Raw genomic sequence first — 10,814 nt, 5'->3', positions numbered from 1 at the left:
TCTAGTTGTATATATATCTGCTCCCACCAGAGGGCGCTCTAGGCGGAGCCACCCAGGTACCCTACCTTATGGCAACTATAAAAGGAAAGGTATCCACCGCTTTCGTTCTCTCCCCCAATGTCTCTCAGAGAGAGAAGAGTTGTACTACTGCTGCTTACATGTGAATAAAAGAAGCCACGCCAGTTCAGGCACAAGATCATGCCTCTTGACCACATTATTGTCGCCCTAAGTTGAGTTCTGTTAACAGGTTATGGGCCCAGATAAACGACGGGGGGGCGAAATAGTGGAGGTACTGTAGCAAGCTTAGCTGAAGTTATAGGCTAGGATAGCACCGGGAGCACCGCGTGGCTAGTCGCTAGGCCAACAAGAGCCAAAGCTAAGCATACCATTAACGAAGAGGATGGAAAACAGGAGAAGAGACAAGTGGCCGACATTCAACGGGAAAGCAGAGAACTACGAGCTCTGGGAGGAGCGCATGCTGTGCTGCATGCACGGGGCGGGGCTGAAGGAAACGATCCTGGGGGCCCCCATCGGAGAACTGACCGCGGAAGAGCAAGCCCTGGACGACCAGCGGAATGCTAGCGTGTACTGTGAGTTAGCGACGATGCTTGACGACACCAGCCTGGGGCTGATATTCCGCGACACTAAAGACAGAGGCCGAGAAAGCCTGGCGGTACTGAGAGAGCATTTCATCGGGCGAGGAAGACCCAGAGTCGTGGCCCTTTACACAGCACTAACGGGCCTGAGGAAGGGGATCATCGAAACTGTGACCAAATACGTCAACAGAGTGGAGGAAATCACGACGCCATTGAGGAGTGCCGGAGAAGCACCGAGCGATGGGCTAATGATGGCGATGATAATGAGAAGACTACCGGAGCTGTACAAACCGTTCACACTCCTGATAACACACGGTTCAACGGACATTACGTTGGGACAGTTCAAGGCTAAGTTAAGGAACTTCAAGGCCTCAGAAGACACCCACCCAGCCGCCGCGGAGGAAGGGGAGAGGGTGCTAAAGGCTCGAGAGACACCAAGAGAGAGAACCAGGACCACGACGGACCTGGCGTGTTGGCGATGCGGAGATAAAGGCCATCGGAGAAGCGAATGCACAAAGACTGTCTGGTGTAGCTTCTGCAAATCCACGGGGCACACAGACAGAGTGTGCATGAAGAAACACAACCAGAGCGCGCGATACGCGCATGGACAAAATGGCGACTACAGGCGAGACGAAAGCCATGGACAAAATGGCGACTACAGACAAGATAACGGCTGTGGACAGGATGACGACAGCGGACACGATGGCGGCGACTATCGACGTGAGATGAATCGAGACGACGCCCGGAGAATCGATGGCGGCGACTATCGACGAGAGATGAATCGAGACGACGCCCGGAGAATCGACGGCGGCGACGGTCGACGTGAGGCGAGTCGAGACGACGCCCGGAGGATAACGGGACAAGAAGACTACGCTTTTGGAGCGCGGACGGCGGGCATCGCCGGACCGGCCCAGCTGCAGCCGGCCCAGAGAAGGGGACTGAACGTGGACACGGGCGCGTTGTCCCATGTCATCAACGACAGGAGTCGGTTCAAGAACTTTGATGACACTTTCCACTCGGAGAGGCACTGCATGGAGCTGGCGGACGGTAGACGCATCTACGGATTGGCACAAGAGAGGGGAGACGCACAGGTATGCCTCATGGACAGCAGGGGGGCGCCGGCGTACGGTGACGCTAAAGAACGCTCTATATGTACCATCGTTCCCACAAGGACTATTCTCTGTAATAGCTGCTACTGCAAGCGGCGCCAAGGTATTCTTCGATAAAGGTAAACATTTCCTTGTAGAACCTGACGGTACCCGGTTTGACATAAAGATGTACCAGAGAGTATTTTATCTGAAAACGGAGTGTAATGACTACGACCAGTGTAACGATAATGATGATGTGTGTAGCGGGACGGCCAGTCACGATATTCAGACATGGCACGAGATTATGTGTCATTGTAATTACGAGGATTTACTGAAACTGCAAGTAGTGTCAGAGGGTATGCACATTAAGGGGGAGAACCGTAGACCTGACAAAAATTGTGCAATGTGCAAAATGGAGAAGTTTACCCAACCGAGACACAGAAATCCCACAGACGGAGTAAGGGTACCACTTGCGCTAGTTGACATGGACCTAGCCGGCCCAGTAAGCAACGAGTCCATAGGAGGTTTTAGATATGTACAGTCTTTTACAGACGTGTGTACAGGGGCAGTGTTTGTTTACTTTATCAAAGAAAAGAGTGACACACTTCAGGCCACAGACAAATTCCTGGCAGACGTAGCCCCTTATGGTACAGTAAGATGTTTGAGGTCAGACCACGGAACCGAGTTCACAAACAGAGAGTTCCAATCACTGTTGGGAAGGTATAAGATAAGACACGAGACGTCACGTCCATATCCCACGCACCAGAGCGGGGGGGCAGATAGGGAATGGCACACCCTTTCCGAAATGGCTAGATGTAAGCTAGCAGATAGTAACTTACCAAAGAGCCTGTGGCATTATGCGGTACAAGAAGCCGCTTACACCAGAAACAGGTGCTTTAATAAGTACTCGGGCACCACTCCGTATACAGCGCTGACAGGAAAGAAGTGTAATCTAGCCAGAATGCACTGATTTGGATCAGTGTGTTATGTGTACCTGCAGGACAAGGGAAAACCCAAGTCCAAGGATGTAAAAGGATTTTTCGTAGGACACGACAGAGGAAGTCCTGCTCTCCTAGTTTATCATCCCGGTAAAGGGATAGTGAAGAAACACATGCTAGTCAAGTTTGTCACGAAGGCAACCTGTGAGAGCGAAACACAGACAGAGGAGCCAGAGCTGGACTTCAGAGCAAGGTGTGTAGAAATAGAAACACCCCAGTGTACTTAGTACAGTTGTGCAGACAGACAGTCAGCAACCCCCAGAGGTCGATGACGAGGAGCACCCGAGGGTGACGTCAAATGCCTCAAGCAGTGTGAGGTATCCCCCAAGGGAACACAGACCCCCAGAATGTCTGACAGGCTATGCCAGGAAAGGGAGTGACGAGGAGGAAAATACACCTACCCCCGTTGAGCACTACTACAGGGTAGTCATTGGGGTAAACCCGACCTTTAAAGAGGCCACAATGTCCCCCGAAGAGGGCATGCATACAGTGGGAGGGAAATGGATGTATTCAACCAAGTTACTAGAGGGCAGGCAGTCAGTGGGAGGGAGATGGGGTATTCAATCCAGGAGGGTATTGAAGACCACGATAAATACAATGTATGGTTCATAGAAAATTGATTGAATGCTGAAGAATTGAGCCATATGTTTGGTCCCATGTTTAAGTACAGAGGTGGATGAGTTATCAGGTTTAAAATACTGAAATTAATCTTATGTTTAACCCCATGTTTAAATACAAAAGAGGATCTATGTTTAAAATACAGAAGTGGGGGGATTTGATCATCGCTCCAGACCACAAAAGAAAGACCTAGGCAGGTTAAACCATTTTATAGGTATGGACTTCGAACAGTCTGCCAACTGTGTAAAAATATCACAGATGAGATATGTGGGTAAAGGCCCTGAGATGTTTTTGACTGAAGTAGGAAATGTATAGATAAACTGTGGGTAGCTTCATTCTGTTGGACAACCTGTACTCGCCCTGACCTATGTTCTGTAGTGAGTAAGAGTGTCATAGTATGTGTGTTGACCCCACAGAGAATCATTGAACTACGTCAAAAATATGTTTTTCGTTATCCGAGAGGTGCTGCAGACGGACAGCAATGTTTTTCAGAAAAGACAACAAAGGTTTAAGGGCTTAGAGCCTACAAGGATACGATCAGCCTGTGAAGCTGAGTATATGTTTCTAGCTACGACAATGCAAAATGTGTTTATCTAGAGCAATTGCTCGAAGTGATGAAGATAAGGTTATGAATGTATTGTTCAAGATGCATTAGGTAATTGAAACATATCCTCTATACCAAATGTGGTGTTTTTGAAGAATGGGCGTTCTGTCAAAACCGTTTAAAATGATGAACATTGTGTATATATGGAGACTGTTGTTTATAAGGACAACCATGGGACCATTGTGATTACTAGGAACTAGGGATGTCTGATATTATCGGCCGACCGATATTATCGGCCAATATCGGCAGTAAAATGTGATATCGGAAAATATCGGTATCGGTAAAAAAAAAAAAAAACAATAACAATATTTTTTATTTTTTTTTACATTTATTTAACCTTTATTTACCCAGGCAAGCAAGTAAGAACCAATTCTTATTTTATTTATTGTCAAAAGTATGCATGTTGGTTTAATTCAACAAGAGATATGTAATGTTAATTTTTACTTTTTTAATGATCATATTTTGCACAGATAATGCTTACATTTAGAAAGCCTTTTGAATGCATCCAGTGAAATTATTAGTTACCTGAAATTATTCCGTTTTTTGGGGGGGAAACCCTGCATATATCGGTATCGGTTGATATCGGTATCGGTATCGGAAATTAAGAGTTGGACAATATCGGAATATCGGTATCGGCAAAAAAAATGCCAATATCGAGCATCCCTACTAGGAACCTAAGGTGTCAATATAGATGTAAACATGCCATTATAAATAATATCATCTCATCAGGTATGCCATCAGATAAGAAAGAATGACACCGGTTTACTGTCCAACGGACGACTAATAGATACTATGAGGGAGCCTGTTTTCAAATTAAAACTGACAGGGTTTGTAAAGGTCATGTTTAATGTGAAGATATTGAATGCCATACAATATGGATGTTTTTGGGTTTATATATTATTTCCTTTGTTAAATGTTTTTCCAAGAAGTCAGCCAGTATGCTAAAAAGTGGGAGTGTTGAGATCAGAGGCTCTGTATAGGATTGTTAGTAACTGTCTAACTGTGCAATATGACTGTTTACACTGGTAACTGTTTACCTGCATATATGATTGTCTCCACCAGTGATGGTCTAGTTGTATATATATCTGCTCCCACCAGAGGGCGCTCTAGGCGGAGCCACCCAGGTACCCTACCTTATGGCAACTATAAAAGGAAAGGTATCCACCCCTTTCGTTCTCTTCCCCAATGTCTCTCAGAGAGAGAAGAGTTGTACTACTGCTGCTTACATGTGAATAAAAGAAGCCACGCCAGTTCAGGCACAAGATAGAAACCATGCCTCTTGACCACATTATTGTCGCCCTAAGTTGAGTTCTGTTAACAGTATTATTGCACAATCGATGCAGGCATGACCACCCGCATTTCACTGTATGCCCAGGTATGTATGTGACAAATAAACCTCTTGATTCTTGATTCTCTTAGACAGTCTGGGGATTGGAGTGCACACTCGGGCTCGGGAAGTTGGACATAACAGGTTGCTATGGATGCTGGTTGCCATCTTTCAAGGATCACATCTATTCTATTGCATAGACAGAGAAATCACGACAAGATTCAAAACGCACAAAGGGGTGGGGGACTGGACGGGCTGAGGTCTGTGTCGGCTTTTCATGCAACAAGACTTTGCAAGCACATTTTAACACGACAATCCACCTGTGTCAACACATGCAGTCAACAGGAGAGATCCTTGAAAGATGGCGGCTTTAGTCCAGAAACTTGACGTGACGTGATGTCAGCCTCCCAAGCCAGATTGCAGAATCACTTTACATGGTGCTCTATCACTTTTACAACCCCCTACAGTCCTATGGTAGAGTGACCCACTGCTAATTTAAGATGATTTTATACTGCAACCACCCTCCCTCCCGCCCTCTCTAGCCTTCCCCCTCCCCCCTCTGGGGACACAAGCCCTCTTCTCTCTTTTCCATGCTTGCAGGTTACAACATTCCCACAGTAGTGGCCAGTGGCCACCGAATGACTCCCCTCTCCCCCCCCCCCCCCCCCCCCCCCCTCTTCTGCTTTCCCGGGGGCTCTGCCTGCCCGTGTTGTTGTCGGTGCTAGTGGTTTGGGAAACTGACGGATTGGTTCCTGGTTCCTTTCGTGAGGAAGGGCCTGCCCCCCCCCCCCCCCCCCAGACCCACCCTCCTCAACCCCAAACCCGCCCTCCTCAACCCCAACAGCTCAGAGAGCTTTGTTCCCCATCCAAGAATCCGAGAACCCCCCCCCCCTTTCCCCTCGACCACGAGATCCTCTCAGCTGTGGAAAATCCTTCCCATGAGCACCCCAAGCTCCGAGGAAGTAATTAAGCATGGGTAGTTTGGCGTAATGGACATTGTCATGCTGTCATTAGCAGATCCCCAGTCTCTCCCAGCCAGGGCACTGACCAGAGTGCGTGTTCCTTCTCTGAGCTGGTTTTTCTGTTTTGACATATATACCGTGTTTGATCTTAACAGCAGTCAGCAGATGAAACATCCGGAGTCAACTTTTAACTTTTTCAACATTCAAGGTTTTCACCAGTAAGAGAGACCCACAGCGCTGGCTACTGGCAGTGCTTCAGGACAAGTTAAGGTGCAAGTACATTAACTAAACATATGACAAGAATGGAAGGAAACTAATTAAGTCTAGGAGCCAAGTAAAATGCAGTGACAGATAATTATAGAAGCAATCACATCCTTCCTGCCGTCACCACATTTCACGACTACCGGATCTTTTGGAAAACAGTCAAATTAAGCCTCTCTCTGGGGTTTTAATTAAAACAGATGCAGGTTTATAGGTAAATAACCTTCTTTCCATATTTCCGGGCTCTATACATCTTAATTATTTCAATAAAGCTGAAAGAATTCGCTGTGTTTTTCACACCAGATCATAGATTGGTTTTATAGGGCAAGACGGCGGTCTTTAATGGAGGAAAAACACTTCCGGACGTGCGGTTTTGATCCACATGTTCTGGGTTACAACATGACACGAGCATGAAAAATGATCAATATTTTCATAATCACTCCGCCACGCCCTGGCTTTTCCTGTTTAATTGACCCGACACCGCTGCAAACGGAAAAGATTGCTTTTCTTGGACTGACGTGTTAATATTTGATTTCATGTCGGGGGCCGCCTCTTAGAATGAGTCAGTTTGAGGCTAAAAAGAAAAATGTATTTGATCCAAATTGCACTGGAAGAACGCCAGAATACCTATGTGTGTGCGTCGGTGTGCGTGTGGTAAACACAGAGCGGTGTGATCACTACTAGTGCCGGAAGGCCTGAGGTATGAGATCATTCAAATGAAAACAAGTGGCAATTACCAAATGGTGAAATGCCAGCACAAGTGCAAGAGAGAAGGAGAAAGGAGAGTCAGATCAAGAGACGCAGTGAGATTGTGGTGTAAATTTTTTTTTAAATAGAAAACATAATTCCCCATTAGCACTGAGTCATATCTATCCATCCGTATTGTTTTGGTGTGATTTGCTTAGTTTTTTTTTTGACATATCTGCCGTTGCTCATCGGTACAATGGAGCCGAATGGCACTTGGCTTCGTGGCGCTCAAAGCACCAACAAAACAAATAATTAGAAAAACTCAAAAAGCAATGTTCTCTTTCCAGAAATCATGATGGTTACTCAGGCTAATACACAGACCTTGTTCTGTACTACACCCCCATAACAATGAATGTCACACACACACATCAATGTATATGTGTGCACAAAATCCATGGAAACAACAATTAACATCCAGCGCCTGTTGATCTCAAACACAAACAGAACATTGTGGTGATATTAGCAGAGCCGGCTGAGCTTTTGATTGCCGTCTGTGGTGCGATTAAACTAAAAGAATGAACAACACACAGCGCACCATTCAACTTTTCCAAGCACCGGAGGAAATAAACAAACTTTCAGTCAGTAACTGTGTTGTTTTAATCACTTAGGTGAGGTGAGGAAATTTGGATTTATGATGGTAGAGAAATTTGAATCATGTGAATACTCAGTAATGTATTCATAGTATAGGCCAACCACCAAAATTAAGAATTCATTCAATTACGAATGTTATTTCCATGGCCTGGGAAAGTTGAATCAATATTTGTGAACATGAACCACTGTGTCTACCAAAGCCAGAAACCAGAGAACTTACTGCCATCGGGTATGAAGTCTGAAGTTGCTCCATTGACAATCAATGGGAGAATGGTTTTGTGGACCCACATAATGTATTTCTTAAATTTTTGTATTCTATATAATGTTCTCGGTTCTGAAACAGAAAGTGTACACATGTACTCTCACCCATTCCCCTGTGTGCTCTCAGTGTCACCTTTTACCAACTTTCCCTAAATTCACTGTCTATGGAGCAGCTGATATCTGATGTACATTATAATACATCTGTTAATATACATCTGTTTCAGATTTAGCAACTCGATTTCTTTTTAATTTAGGAGTGTTTTCCTAAATGTTTGTACTGTCTTACACCCTAGTAATAACGTGTATGAGTTCCCCTTTAACAAATTAGCTTATTTTGAGTTTTATAATCTTATTTTCTGCTAAAAAGTAACACATTTCAAAACATTTCTTGAAACAGAATACAATGTATACAATACAATCACTTGTTCTAAGACTGAATAATTTGCATTGCATTCATCACTCAATATTACAACATATATTTAATCTTCAGAAATATATTCTTTTGTAAGCAACTAGCTAAAGATAACTATTGGCTTCTAATTATGCTCCATGGAGTGAGTTTATGTTAAAGGGAGATGACACACTAGTTTTAGATGGTAGATATCTTGTTTTGGAATCAAACTCTCTGAATTTACAATATAATTTTCCCAAGCAACTCCTAGTGCACACAATTACATGTGTGAGGTCCTCAGAGGTTGTATGTGTGCTGGTGGGTGGGGGTTGGGGGGATATAAACTGGACTAGAAAGTGAAATTATCGCAGTGGAAAACTCACCACAGGAAGATAGTGGTTTGCCAACTGTCCATAGCCAGCTTCATTTTCTATTGGTGAAAAGGAGCTAATTTGTGTGTGTGTGTGTGTGTGTGTGTGTGTGTGTGTGTGTGTGTGTGTGTGTGTGTGTGTGTGTGTGTGTGTGTGTGTGTGTGTGTGTCTGTGTGTGTGTGTGTGTGTGTGTGTGTGTGTGTGTGTGTGTGTGTGTGTGTGTGTGTGTGTGTGTGTGTGTGTGTGTGTGTGTGTGTGTGTGTGTGTGTGTGAGCGAGTGAGCGTGTTTGCTGTTAATGAAAGACTGCTTAATGAGATCTGAAGGGATGAGGGACTTGAAGACAGATGCTGAGGTCTGTGCTATGGACTAGGGGAGGAAAGGAGGAGTAGGTAGTCTGATAGGAGACGACTGAGATGACAGCCGCGCTTGAAAGGATGAGAGTGCCATCTAGAGACGTCGTAGAGACAGCAGAACAGATGCATTACACCGACCCACCCGCCCCAGAAACAAACTACAGCATCCAAAAAGGTTTGTAGAAAGTCCCTGACTATCTCATGGCCTTTTGATTCTGTGACAAAATCCATCTCTCCTGCCTTTGCCAGAGCCGTTTGGACCTACAACCCCTATCTCTAGAGTGCTGTTCTGATCCGTTCTGCTCCCACTGCTGAAGCCCAACATTTCCCAGGCCCTGGGCTTTTTTCCACAGGGCGGTTTTGGTTTTCACCGAGATGTGGTTTTCTCAACTGTCACGGAATCCAGGCCCATTCACCGATTCAACAATGACAACAAAAACGCCTGCGTCCAGAACTGTACTCTCTGTCGTCCACGTTTTATTAGAACAGAGCGTCATGGGAATCTAACCGCATCTTCCCCAAAGCTCAAAGGAGCCATGTCCTCTATCTGAGGCCTATTTATAGGAGCTGGCTACGAAGTCCCGATCTGTGCCTAGAGCTCTGTGGCGAGGCTGTGGTCAGGAGCCCCGCTCTCTGGATATCCCCTGGTCAACGTTAATCATGACTGTGTAGAAGACATCATGACTCTGCAATTAGCTTCCATATCCTGTTGTTGGAGCCAGGTCGGTAGAGCGGATATCCAGGCGTATCGCAGAGGGCCTCGGTGTAATGACAGCTTCTTGATCCGGAGATTAGATAATCAAGCGACTCGACTTGAAAGAGAATTATACCGAAAATTTGCTTTGTTGTGAAACTCATACTGGTATTTTGAAATTATGTTTTTCTTTGAAACAGTGATGGACCGACCAAGGTGAAACAGATCCAAAATATATATTTGAGTGTGATTTCCCTTTAACAATAATTAGCTTAATTTTGTGTATTAATAGGCTATTCAGTCTGATCAAGGGCCGGCACCAGCTGTGGATTGTGTTGCTCTGACTATTATGCAAAGGTGGTTTTGGCGTGATAGGTCGAGGCGAAACCTCCAGAGGTTTCATCAATGACATGGGCTAGGATAGCTTGGACTAAAACCAATCCTGGAAGGGCTTGTGAGGAATTGTGAAATAATCACATAATCAGAGTTCAGGAGAAGATGTAGAGTCTGTTAATGGTACAGAAGCACTGGGCCCCAGTAAAGCAGGATCGCTCTGCCAGATACCTCTTAACAGTCATCATGAAATACCTTGTTACATGTCAGTCATAATGAGAGCTCAGCGGTTGGCATGGCTACAGGACATCCACAAGAAACAATGTCCAAATTTAATTTAGCAAGAATTACACACAGGACCTAATTATTTTCTAACTATTTATCTGGCTAACTGGATAATCGTCTATGTTGAAATGCCCCTCTCCTCCTACATTGTTTTATATAACAAATACCAAGTATAATTACTTAAGATTACTTAGCTTTAGATACACCACATGTAAAAACTGAGCTTGGCAAAACTGGTTTTAGATATTATGCCCTGTACAAATGGAATGAACTACAGAAAACGTTAGAACAGCTCATTGCGTTAGAACATTTTAAAGTTTTTAATTTGAGATG

Source organism: Notolepis coatsorum (genome assembly GCF_963971535.1).
Source record: "Notolepis coatsorum genome assembly, chromosome: 3".
Lineage (NCBI taxonomy): Eukaryota > Metazoa > Chordata > Actinopteri > Aulopiformes > Paralepididae > Notolepis > Notolepis coatsorum.
This window is presented reverse-complemented; position numbering follows the sequence as displayed.